We start from the raw sequence: 9,323 nt of genomic DNA on the forward strand, positions 1-9,323 counted from the left end.
ACTTGCTTTTCCTTCCCACCTCTTTCTTTAAGAAGCTTTAAATATTTATTGAAAAGTGCCAATCTGCTTTCTGTAGCTTTCTCCTCAGGCAGTGGAGATCTCTACTTTTGACCCTTAACAAACAAACCACTAAGACATGTAGATCCTTCGCTGCGGGAGTGACCCAGTCACCAGTTACACACTGTGCCAAACATAAACCCAGATTCCCCGTGTGCTCTTGTGACCCCTGGGTGTTTTTCTCTTGTGTGCCGGCTTGGTTTTGTCATAAGCGTCTTGGCCTGGCTGAGCCCTGGTGTGGAACATCCCAGTCAGGACAGGCCTGATACCTTTCCTGGAGGTGGCTTCCTTCTTTGCTGACCGTGTCCAGCCACAACAGTATCCTTGTCAGACCTTTGCATCAGAATGGAGTGTCACGAGGGGGTACCTGTTCGGTGTGGCCTGGAGAAGGGAGAGTCGGGGTGGTGGTGTCTGTGAATGGGGCCTGGAGACCGCCTTGAGCCGTCAGGTAACACACCCAGTTGCTCATGGGAGCTAGGTGCTCTTCCAGGGTGGCCCTTGTTTCTCTCTCTCTCTCTCTCTCCCCCCCCCCCCCTCTCTCTGTCCAGTGGGGTCATAGGACCTCTGCCTTCCACTCTCTCACATATTTTGTGCCACTTTCCTTCTAGTCCCCTGTCACTAAGCTTCTGGAAGACTGAGGAAGTCCCCGTGTGTTCAGAGGAATGAGCTCCGTCAGGAGAGAACCAGCTAGAGAGTTTCTTTTCCCTTCACTGCATGTTGTGGTCCAGATAGGCTCCCGTGGCCGTGGGCTTTGGCAGAGAATGTTCTGGTTGAAAATCCCTGTGATAACAGGCAGTCATCCATTGCCAGAGACTTCTGTGGCTGTGTCAGAGGAAGACAAAGCAAATGAAGACAAGGCAAGGAAGACCATAGACAGCCATTAGCGTCTGGGCTAACATGGGCTGGCCTGGTGCCCCCAACACCATATGCAAGGGGACGTGCTGGCCCTTCTGCTCGTACCTCCACAGCAAAGGGCAGACCTGCTTCTCATCACGAGGTTACCAGGCTTGCTGGGTGCAGCTGGGCCAGCCTTCCTGACAAGGCTTGATGCTTCTAGCATAGTGTATGATCCTGCCATGCTCTGTCCTCCCTGCCTGCCTGGACAACACCCGTGACCCCCTCTGTCTTGCTACTCTGTCCTAGGCCTTGGGCTTTATGAAGGAATTTTCTTGGTGGCCAGCCTACATCTATCTAATGTTTGCCATGCGTTTTGGCTCAGAAAGCCTGGCATGTGGTGGTTCCTATGCTTAGCCGCTTAGGCAAAGAAGTGACTGTTCCACCCAGAGCCAGAGGACTGGCTGGCTCTCTCTCTCTCTCTCTCTCACTCACACACAGAGTTTCACCTTTTTAGTGTGTGAAGTTCCTGGTGTATACTGCTGAGTAGGAGGATGTCTTGTTTTTCCTAAATAATTAATACAGCAAAAGCTCACTGTACTATAGTTGAATTCCTGCCACTATTCTCAAGATCTTGGCTCGTTAGATGTGTCCCCGGATCAGAGGGCAGTCTCATTCAGCTTGGGCTTCAGCATTGCCTGTTGCATCCTTTTGGACTTGGTGGCACGTCCGGAGAGGTGATCCAGCCTGGCCCACATTTCAGGAGAAGTAGGCGACGCCTTTCCCAGAAGTGCTGTGTGCCGTCCAACCATCCTTCTACTAACTGGGGAAACGGTCAGAAAGGGTGACGGCAGGGTGTCCCTTTCCTCTCAGCTTGGGTGACGTGACCTCTCCTTCATCACTGGCTGTTTGTAAAGGCTAAATTGAGACGTATTCAGCAGCTGGCTTGTTTGGCCTGGTGTTGATCTTAAATCCCAGCTAACATTGTTTTAGATAAGAAGGCCGCGTAGTTCAGCCGATGAGTCCTTTACAGTCTAGATGCTAAACTTTCTGTGCACCCAGGATTTAATGCGTAATTCTTTATGTGTGCTTCTGGGTAGCTGTGTAGCCAGCAATTCTACTGGGAATGTACCCCAGACCTCTGGGAGGTTTAGGAAAGTGTTTTGGGATAATGATTTAGTTTTATAGAGCATTAAATTAAGTTTAAAACACTTCGTTGGGAATCAATTAGTTGATTCCAACACATTTAAAAACATTAGTTCAATCAATAAATCAGGCCAAGTTCTTTGGTGGGCTATTGGGATATTGCTATTTGGACTTCTTTGCGATTGCTATAAATTACTGTTGGGCCGACAGTTTGAACTGAGATCGGGAATGCCTACATCTTTTTCCTGAACCAAGTTTAGCATTTTCATGCTGGCGTCTTCCAGGCGTGAAGGAAGGAAGACTTTGCCCTTGCGGTGCTATGCCTGTCTCCTTAGTGCCCAGGCCAATGAGCGCTACTTCCCCACCCACGGAAGCACCTGGCAACAGTTCCCTCAAGAATTAAAACGTCAGTGTGGGGCAGTGGGCTCTGCACGGCCTCTTGTTCTCCAGGCCTCTGTCCGTGGACTGGCGAGGCTGAGTTAGTGTAGGCTGCCGTATGGGTGCGCGTGGCTGCTGTCGGAGCGGGGAGATCTGGACACCTGCAGATGAGACATACTACATTCATTTGTAGACTTTGTGTTTGAGTTTACAGTTAGGAGGCGAGTGGCCCCGTTAGTTTTTTGGTGGAGAGGGGCAAGCAAAAGTGGGTTTTATGTGAGTGAACGAACGCTGCCTCAGGTTCTGGAGCGCCCACCCTCGTCGCACGGGCCCTTCCCTGACTCCTGACCACTCTGCATCAGTGTTGTTAGACAGTGTTGTAAATAAGAGTGGTTGAGTGGTTCTGTTAATAGACGTCACTTGGAGTTCTCCTTTACAAAGCCTGTGGCTCCGCCCATCTATTTAGTTCTGCCACATGACAGTCGCCCCCACACAGTGTGGAGATTGTTTTGTACTACAGATTATTTTTATAAACTAGTGAGTCGGAGTGAGATGTAATCCAAGCCGATGAGCTTTACTTTCAGGATCGTGCGTGCACTGGAGTATGAGGGCTGGAGCTTAGCACTTGCATGGGTTCCTGAATACCCTGGCAGCCCGGAGTCGATTTACGGGTCTCCGTTGCCCAAGCTCCACTCACAGGGCAGTGAGGGCTCAGTCCTGCTCCCTGCCTGTGGAGGGGACAGTGGCCGGGCGAAGGGAGGAGCTTGTAGTGGGTTTGATTTATGCTGAACAAGGGGTTCTGAGGTTGAAACTTTGTTCCTTAGGTAGAAGGTAGTCACCTGACTGGGTTTGGAAGCGGTAGCACAGAGCCATGAGGGACGCATCTAGAGAAAGATTTGGGCCACAGAAAACATTCAAATGGGATTTGGTGGCCTGAGTTCCGCTAACCAGACCATCTAGGACCATACTGAGTAATTCTTTGGAAATGGTGTGGCTCATGAAGGAATTAAGTGGAGGGTTCCCAGGCACAGTTTGTCCCTTTTGATCAGGGCTGCTTTCTGCTCTATTGTGAAGCAGGAGCCAACAGAGGAAGCTCAGTACCCCAGTCTCAGAGTGGGGTGTCTTTCAGATGCCCGCAGAGGGTTTCTGGCAAGGCCTAGGAGGCCTTCATCTCAACTTTTGATTTTGGGGAGAGAGTGGGTGGGACTTTGCATAGGGATGGGGAGGTGGATAGTTCAGCTAAATCATGTCCCATGGCCAGTTCTGAGGTCCAACTGAAGACCTCCTCCCTATACCCTGCCTGCTGGCTCCAGCCTGCTGCTAAGAGAACTACACTGGATGGGTGCTCCTGCTAAGAGAGCCTTAGTGAGTTTCAAGCCAGCCGTGGTCTCTTCATCCTGTTTTAGAATGTTGTTTTACATGTTATCTATCCCCTTTCTGCTGGGGACACTTAGTCCCAGCTCTAGCTGCATTCTGGAAGCCAGCTCCCCCGCTTCTGTTCCCCATAAAAGAAGACTTCTGTGCTCTCCAGCCGCCTGTCTCGGAATGTAATTCTGTTGTGCCTTGGTTTGTCACCCACCCCTCAAAAGCAACTGCAGTAAGCTTTCTCTACTTGTCTCTTCTAGCCCCCGCCCCTTCCCTGCCTCCCTTTCCAGCCCTGATTTCTGGATGCACTTGTGTGATCCGGGTACTTTAAGAACCGGTTACCTCAGACCTCATGTTGAACGGTGTCACCAGCTGGGCTCTCTTGATAACTGCCGACTCCTACCACACGTGCAGGAGGCCCACTGAGTGTGGGCACTGACTCGTTTTAAAGCAAAACTTCCCAAATGGACCCAGGGGCTCCTGGCAAGCCTGTCCTGGCGCTGCGGGGGACTGGTTGGGTGTGTCATCCGAACGGTGCTTCCTGTGTCCTGTGCATTCTGCCGTGTTCAGTATTCTCATGTGTCTGAATAGGCAAAGCAACCTAACTGTCTGGTCTCGCACGCAAATGAGCTCCATAGACGAGCTCTTTGTAACGCCCGCATTTCCAGTCGCCAGAGCTCAGACCTAGAACATTCCGTCAAACAGCAGGGTAGAAGCCCCACCCCCACCCCTGTCCACTGCCACAGTGTGTTCTGGGAAGATGTCTGTAGTGTACGTTGCTGTGGAATTAGGCCTTGTGGGATATGGCTGCTTGTCATTTTGATGTATTTTAAATAAATATATATATATTTTTAAAGAGCCTTTTTTTACCAGTTCAAAAAGCTTAATTAACCAGCTGTCATCACATCTGAATTTTTGTCTCTGGGGCACAGACGGCAGGGTGAGATTAAAAGTGGTAACTCAGCCATGAGTTGCCTGCCCTGGGCTGCCCTGCTGTCCCGCTGACTATGGGACCCTACGGTCAGCGTGCACCTGGTGGGCTTCAACTCAGCCCTCCGGGTTTCTGGTGTCTGCCCCGCTTAGCGGACTGCTGACCTCAGTCCTTGCAAGTGCTTTAGCCCTAGTGGGGTTTTCCCAGAGCACTGCCACGAGCGAAGTGTATGAGTTTAGCCAAATAATTTCTCCATAAGGGAAAAGCGTGACGGAGACCGGAGTAGGAAACGAGTTGTCAGAGGCCGCCTGGGAGCAAGCAGTTGTCACGTGGGCAGGAGACCTCATTTGAAATGCTAGGCCCACCAACAAGAGTGCAATTATTAAAATGCCAGCGGCTTGCTTTCCCTCACTTTCCTTTTCCAGAATTCTATAAAAATGCAAAGACAATTGGGTGGTACTTGAGAACGGAAGGCGAGGGTTACTGCAGATTAGCCACAGACTTGGAGATTTCAGTGCCATGACACAAATCCACACGATGCCGTTGTCAACTGTAGGAGAGAATCTGCTTGTGAACGCGACAGGGTCCCAGCGGTGACGTTAGAGGCCACATTTTCACCCGCTGCTCTTTTTTCACATCCGCCCTTGAATCTGTCTTAGTGTTGTGCAGTACTGCAAACTCACCTTGCGTCGAGTTTGATGTCCATTCCCGTGGAGAAGAGCACTTGGCATGTGACAGACAGTGAGTTGGAAATACAGCAGAGCGTCGAATTTTGCAGGGACAGCTTTGGAACCAACAGAAAATGTCACTTTTTATTTACCATCTTATATATCAGTTTTACCAGCTACTTCTAAATTTGTACATTATTTGGAAGAAAAAAAACTTAAGACTTGTCTAACTTAGTGGAGAATGTGTGTGCCGCCCTTAGGATGGGTAGCTAAGTCTCACTGAGCTGTGTTATCTAACTTGTATATATGAATTGTAATTAAAAGTTTGGATTCATCTGTTTCTCACAGTTTAAAATGACGAGTCATTGCAAAGTCTGGAAGTGTGACTCGTCTATGATTTCAGGCTGTGTAGACGTGAGGAAGCTCTCTCAAGTGCTGAAACTAAAAACTTCTAGTTTGGGGCTCCAATTCGATTGAGTACTGTTTGTTTGCCAGAATATGTGAGGTGTAAATGTAGTGGGACACTTTCCACCCTTGTAGCTATAAAACAAACATTTTGTAGATCAGAAAATAGCTTGTACTACTGAATTAACAAAAGTTATACTAAAGTATCATGTCTTAAAATATATATATGTATATATATATACATATATATGTATATATATACACATACATACAGAGTTAAGCTTGTTGCTGTTACCCTGTCTGGATTTGAAAAGTGTGCTGATTTATATATATCTATATATATTACACACACACACACACACACACACACACACACACACACACACACACACACACACACACCTATAATGGCCTGAAGCAGACATCCATGTAACTACAGTTGCAAAATGCAAACATTTTGGAAAGAACATTGTATCATAGTTCATTCATTTGCAGTGGATCTTTGCTCCTTTTTCCTGTGGTAATTTTAGAAACGAGTGTCAAGTTTGAAATTAGATCTGCTAAGTTGGGGTTTTGCTGCTTGAATTCTGCACTGGGTCCTCAAACAAACCGATGTGAATGTAGTTTTTCCCCCTGTGTGAAGGAGCAGCCACACCCCCCAACAGAATAGGAGGAAAAATCTAGAACTATTTCAAGTTTTATCTTTTTGTATATGAAAATAAATAATAATAAATAAGTAACCTTGTCTGACTTTTTTATTTTCTTTTTTAAAAAATTTGTGAATATCTCTGTATATGTGTATTTGTATGCTATCAGTGTATGGATGCCTAGGGAGGCCAAAACTGGTGATCAGATCCCCTGGAGCTGGAGTTACTCAGGTAGTTGTGAGCTGACATGTGGGTGCTGGGAACTGAACTTAGATCCTCAGGAAGAGCAGCAAGTGCTCTTAACCACTGAGTCATCACTTCAGCCTCCCCACCCTTCTTCCAAGACAGGGTTTCTCTGTGTAGCCTTGGCCTTCCTGAAACTAACTCACTTTGTAGACCAGGCTGTCCTGAACTCTGGTCCACCTGCCTCTCCTCCTGAGGATTAAAGGCGTGTTCCACTACCCCCTGGGTATTTTTCATTTTTAAACTGTGTGTGTGTGTGTGTGTGTGTGTGTGTGTGTGTGGTGCGGGGGAGTATTTGCATCTGAGTGCAATCCTGAGGAAGCAAGGTGTCACATCTTCTGGAACTGGAGTTCCAGGTGGCTGTAGCTGCTCAGCGTGGATGCTGGGAATGGCCCTTGGGTTCTCTGCAGGAGCAGTGAGTGCTCTGGCCACTGAGCCGTTGCTGTCAGCAGCCTCGTCGCTGTCTTGATTTCATGGCAGGAGATTGACATGCCTTTGTATGGGAATTAGAAGTTAATCAATAGCATCCCCTGCTCTCAGGGCTGGTTCCAGGCTGTGGGTTCCTATTTGATAGACATGCAGTTGCTGATGGCTGTAGTGGGGCTGGAGCTAGGGCTGGAGCTAAGCACCATTCTCCATGTCTGCCTGCTAGACTGCTGAGATGCTTCAGCAGATCGAAGATACTGCATAAGCTGGATGACCTGAGTTTGATCCACATAAAGGTGGACGGAAAGAACTAGCTCAGCAAAGATGTCCTCCATATGCATGCCATGGCATGGGCATACACAGACACACTAGTAATCATACATGAAACTTTCTTTTTTGGTTTTTTGAGACAGGGTTTCGCTGTAGTTTTAGAGTCTGTCCTGGAACTAGCTCTTGTAGACCAGGCTGGCCTTGAACTCATAGAGATCCACCTGCCTCTGCCTCCTGAGTGCTGGGATTAAAGGCATGTGCCACCAGGTCTAGCAAAACTCACAGTTTTGACAAAGGAGTTGGAAAATCTTTAAGACTGGATTTTAAGGCTTACCTGGCTGCTTTCCTATAGCAAAGGAACTTTCATGAATAGAAACCACACTGTGAGTAGTTTGTAAAAACGAGAGAAATAGAAAAGAACTCAAGAAGTACCGCCTTATCCCCCACTGATAAATCTCAAGCATCCCAGGGAATACTGGGACTCCCTGGATAGTTTAAAAATGGGTCCAGTCCTTTTAGGTGGGCAAGCAGGTCCTCAGGATGCTTCACTGTCCCAAAGCAGCAGTCCTTCCAATTCTTGGGGCCAAGTGACATGTACGGTGACATTAAAATAAAAGATCTGGATGACAAAAAACTCACCTCTGAGCCAGGTAGTGGTGGTGCAAGCCTTTATAACCCGAGCACTCGGGAGGCAGAGGCAGAGGCAGATGAATCTCTGTGAGTTCGAGACCAGCCTGGTCTACAAGAGCTAGTTCCAGGACAGGCTCCAAAGCCACAGAGAAACCCTGTCTTGAAAAACAACAACAAACCCCCCCCAAAAAACAAAAAAAAAACCAACAACCCCCCCAAAACAAAAACAAACAAAAAAACCCCTCACCTATGTGCTTTGTACTTAAAAAAAAAATGTGGGTGTTTTTCTGGCACCTGTCTGTGCACTGTGTGCTGTGCACATGATAACCAGAAGAGGGCGTCAGATTCCCTGGGATGGAGTTCTAGCCTGTTGTGAGCCTCCATGTGGGTTCAGGAAGTGAACCCAGGTCTAGGACTCTTACATCTTTGCACGTCGATGACTGTAACCAGTTCTGATGGCAGCTCCCAAAGTAGCCTTCATGGCCACTGACTAGTATTTTGTGGTTGTATTATCAGCGTTTTCTATCACACCAGACAGAAATTTCTAGGCTTAAAGGGGCTGTAGTGGAAGGAGACCGGTGAGGTGGCCACCTATCTTGGAAAAGGCAGGAAGGTGGACTTCAAGAGCCTTGAGAGCTGGGGCCATTGAGTCGCAAGGTCTCCAGACCTGTACTTAAGCATTTGTTCTGTAATTGCTCTGTGGGGGACCAGATACATTTGCTGTGTGTTTACTGGGCTGGAAACTAGTCTATAGATGGACGGAGGTGGGTAAATCACTGGCTACTAGCTGGAGCGAGAACTAGGCCTCTAACTCCATAGAAAGGGCGGCTGAGCCAGCTCAAGCTGTCAGGGTCAGACACCTATTGGATTCATATGCGACTTCACCAGAGGTATTCAGGAAGAATTCCTCAGACAGCTTTGTCTGTGCAAGGCTTTGAAGACGACGCTTGGATTTCCTTGGTTAGTCACAGAGATGGCCTCCTGCTGAGTGATTGCCCTTGAGGTCAGATGAAACCTCTCGGTTTCCAGTTAAGAAATGGAAATTGGCTGGGAATGTGGTCAGTTCGTAGAGCGCTTGCCTAGCATGCTCTAGGTTAGAGCCCCCAGCACTGACTAAATTGGGCATAGTGGGGGCACACCTGGAATCTCAGCGTTCTGGAGGTGGAGGTGGAAGGATCAGACATTCAAGTCCATTGGCTACATAGAGTTCAAGACTATCCTGGGATTTGCTAGTCCCTGTCTCCAGGTGGAAAATAGCAGGGAACTGCCACAAACCTTTAGGTCCGCCTCGGAGGCTGGAGGCCATGCTGCAAGGACCTCAAG

The sequence above is a fragment of the Arvicola amphibius genome, chromosome 3 (genome assembly GCF_903992535.2).
Source record: "Arvicola amphibius chromosome 3, mArvAmp1.2, whole genome shotgun sequence".
Taxonomy (NCBI): domain Eukaryota; kingdom Metazoa; phylum Chordata; class Mammalia; order Rodentia; family Cricetidae; genus Arvicola; species Arvicola amphibius.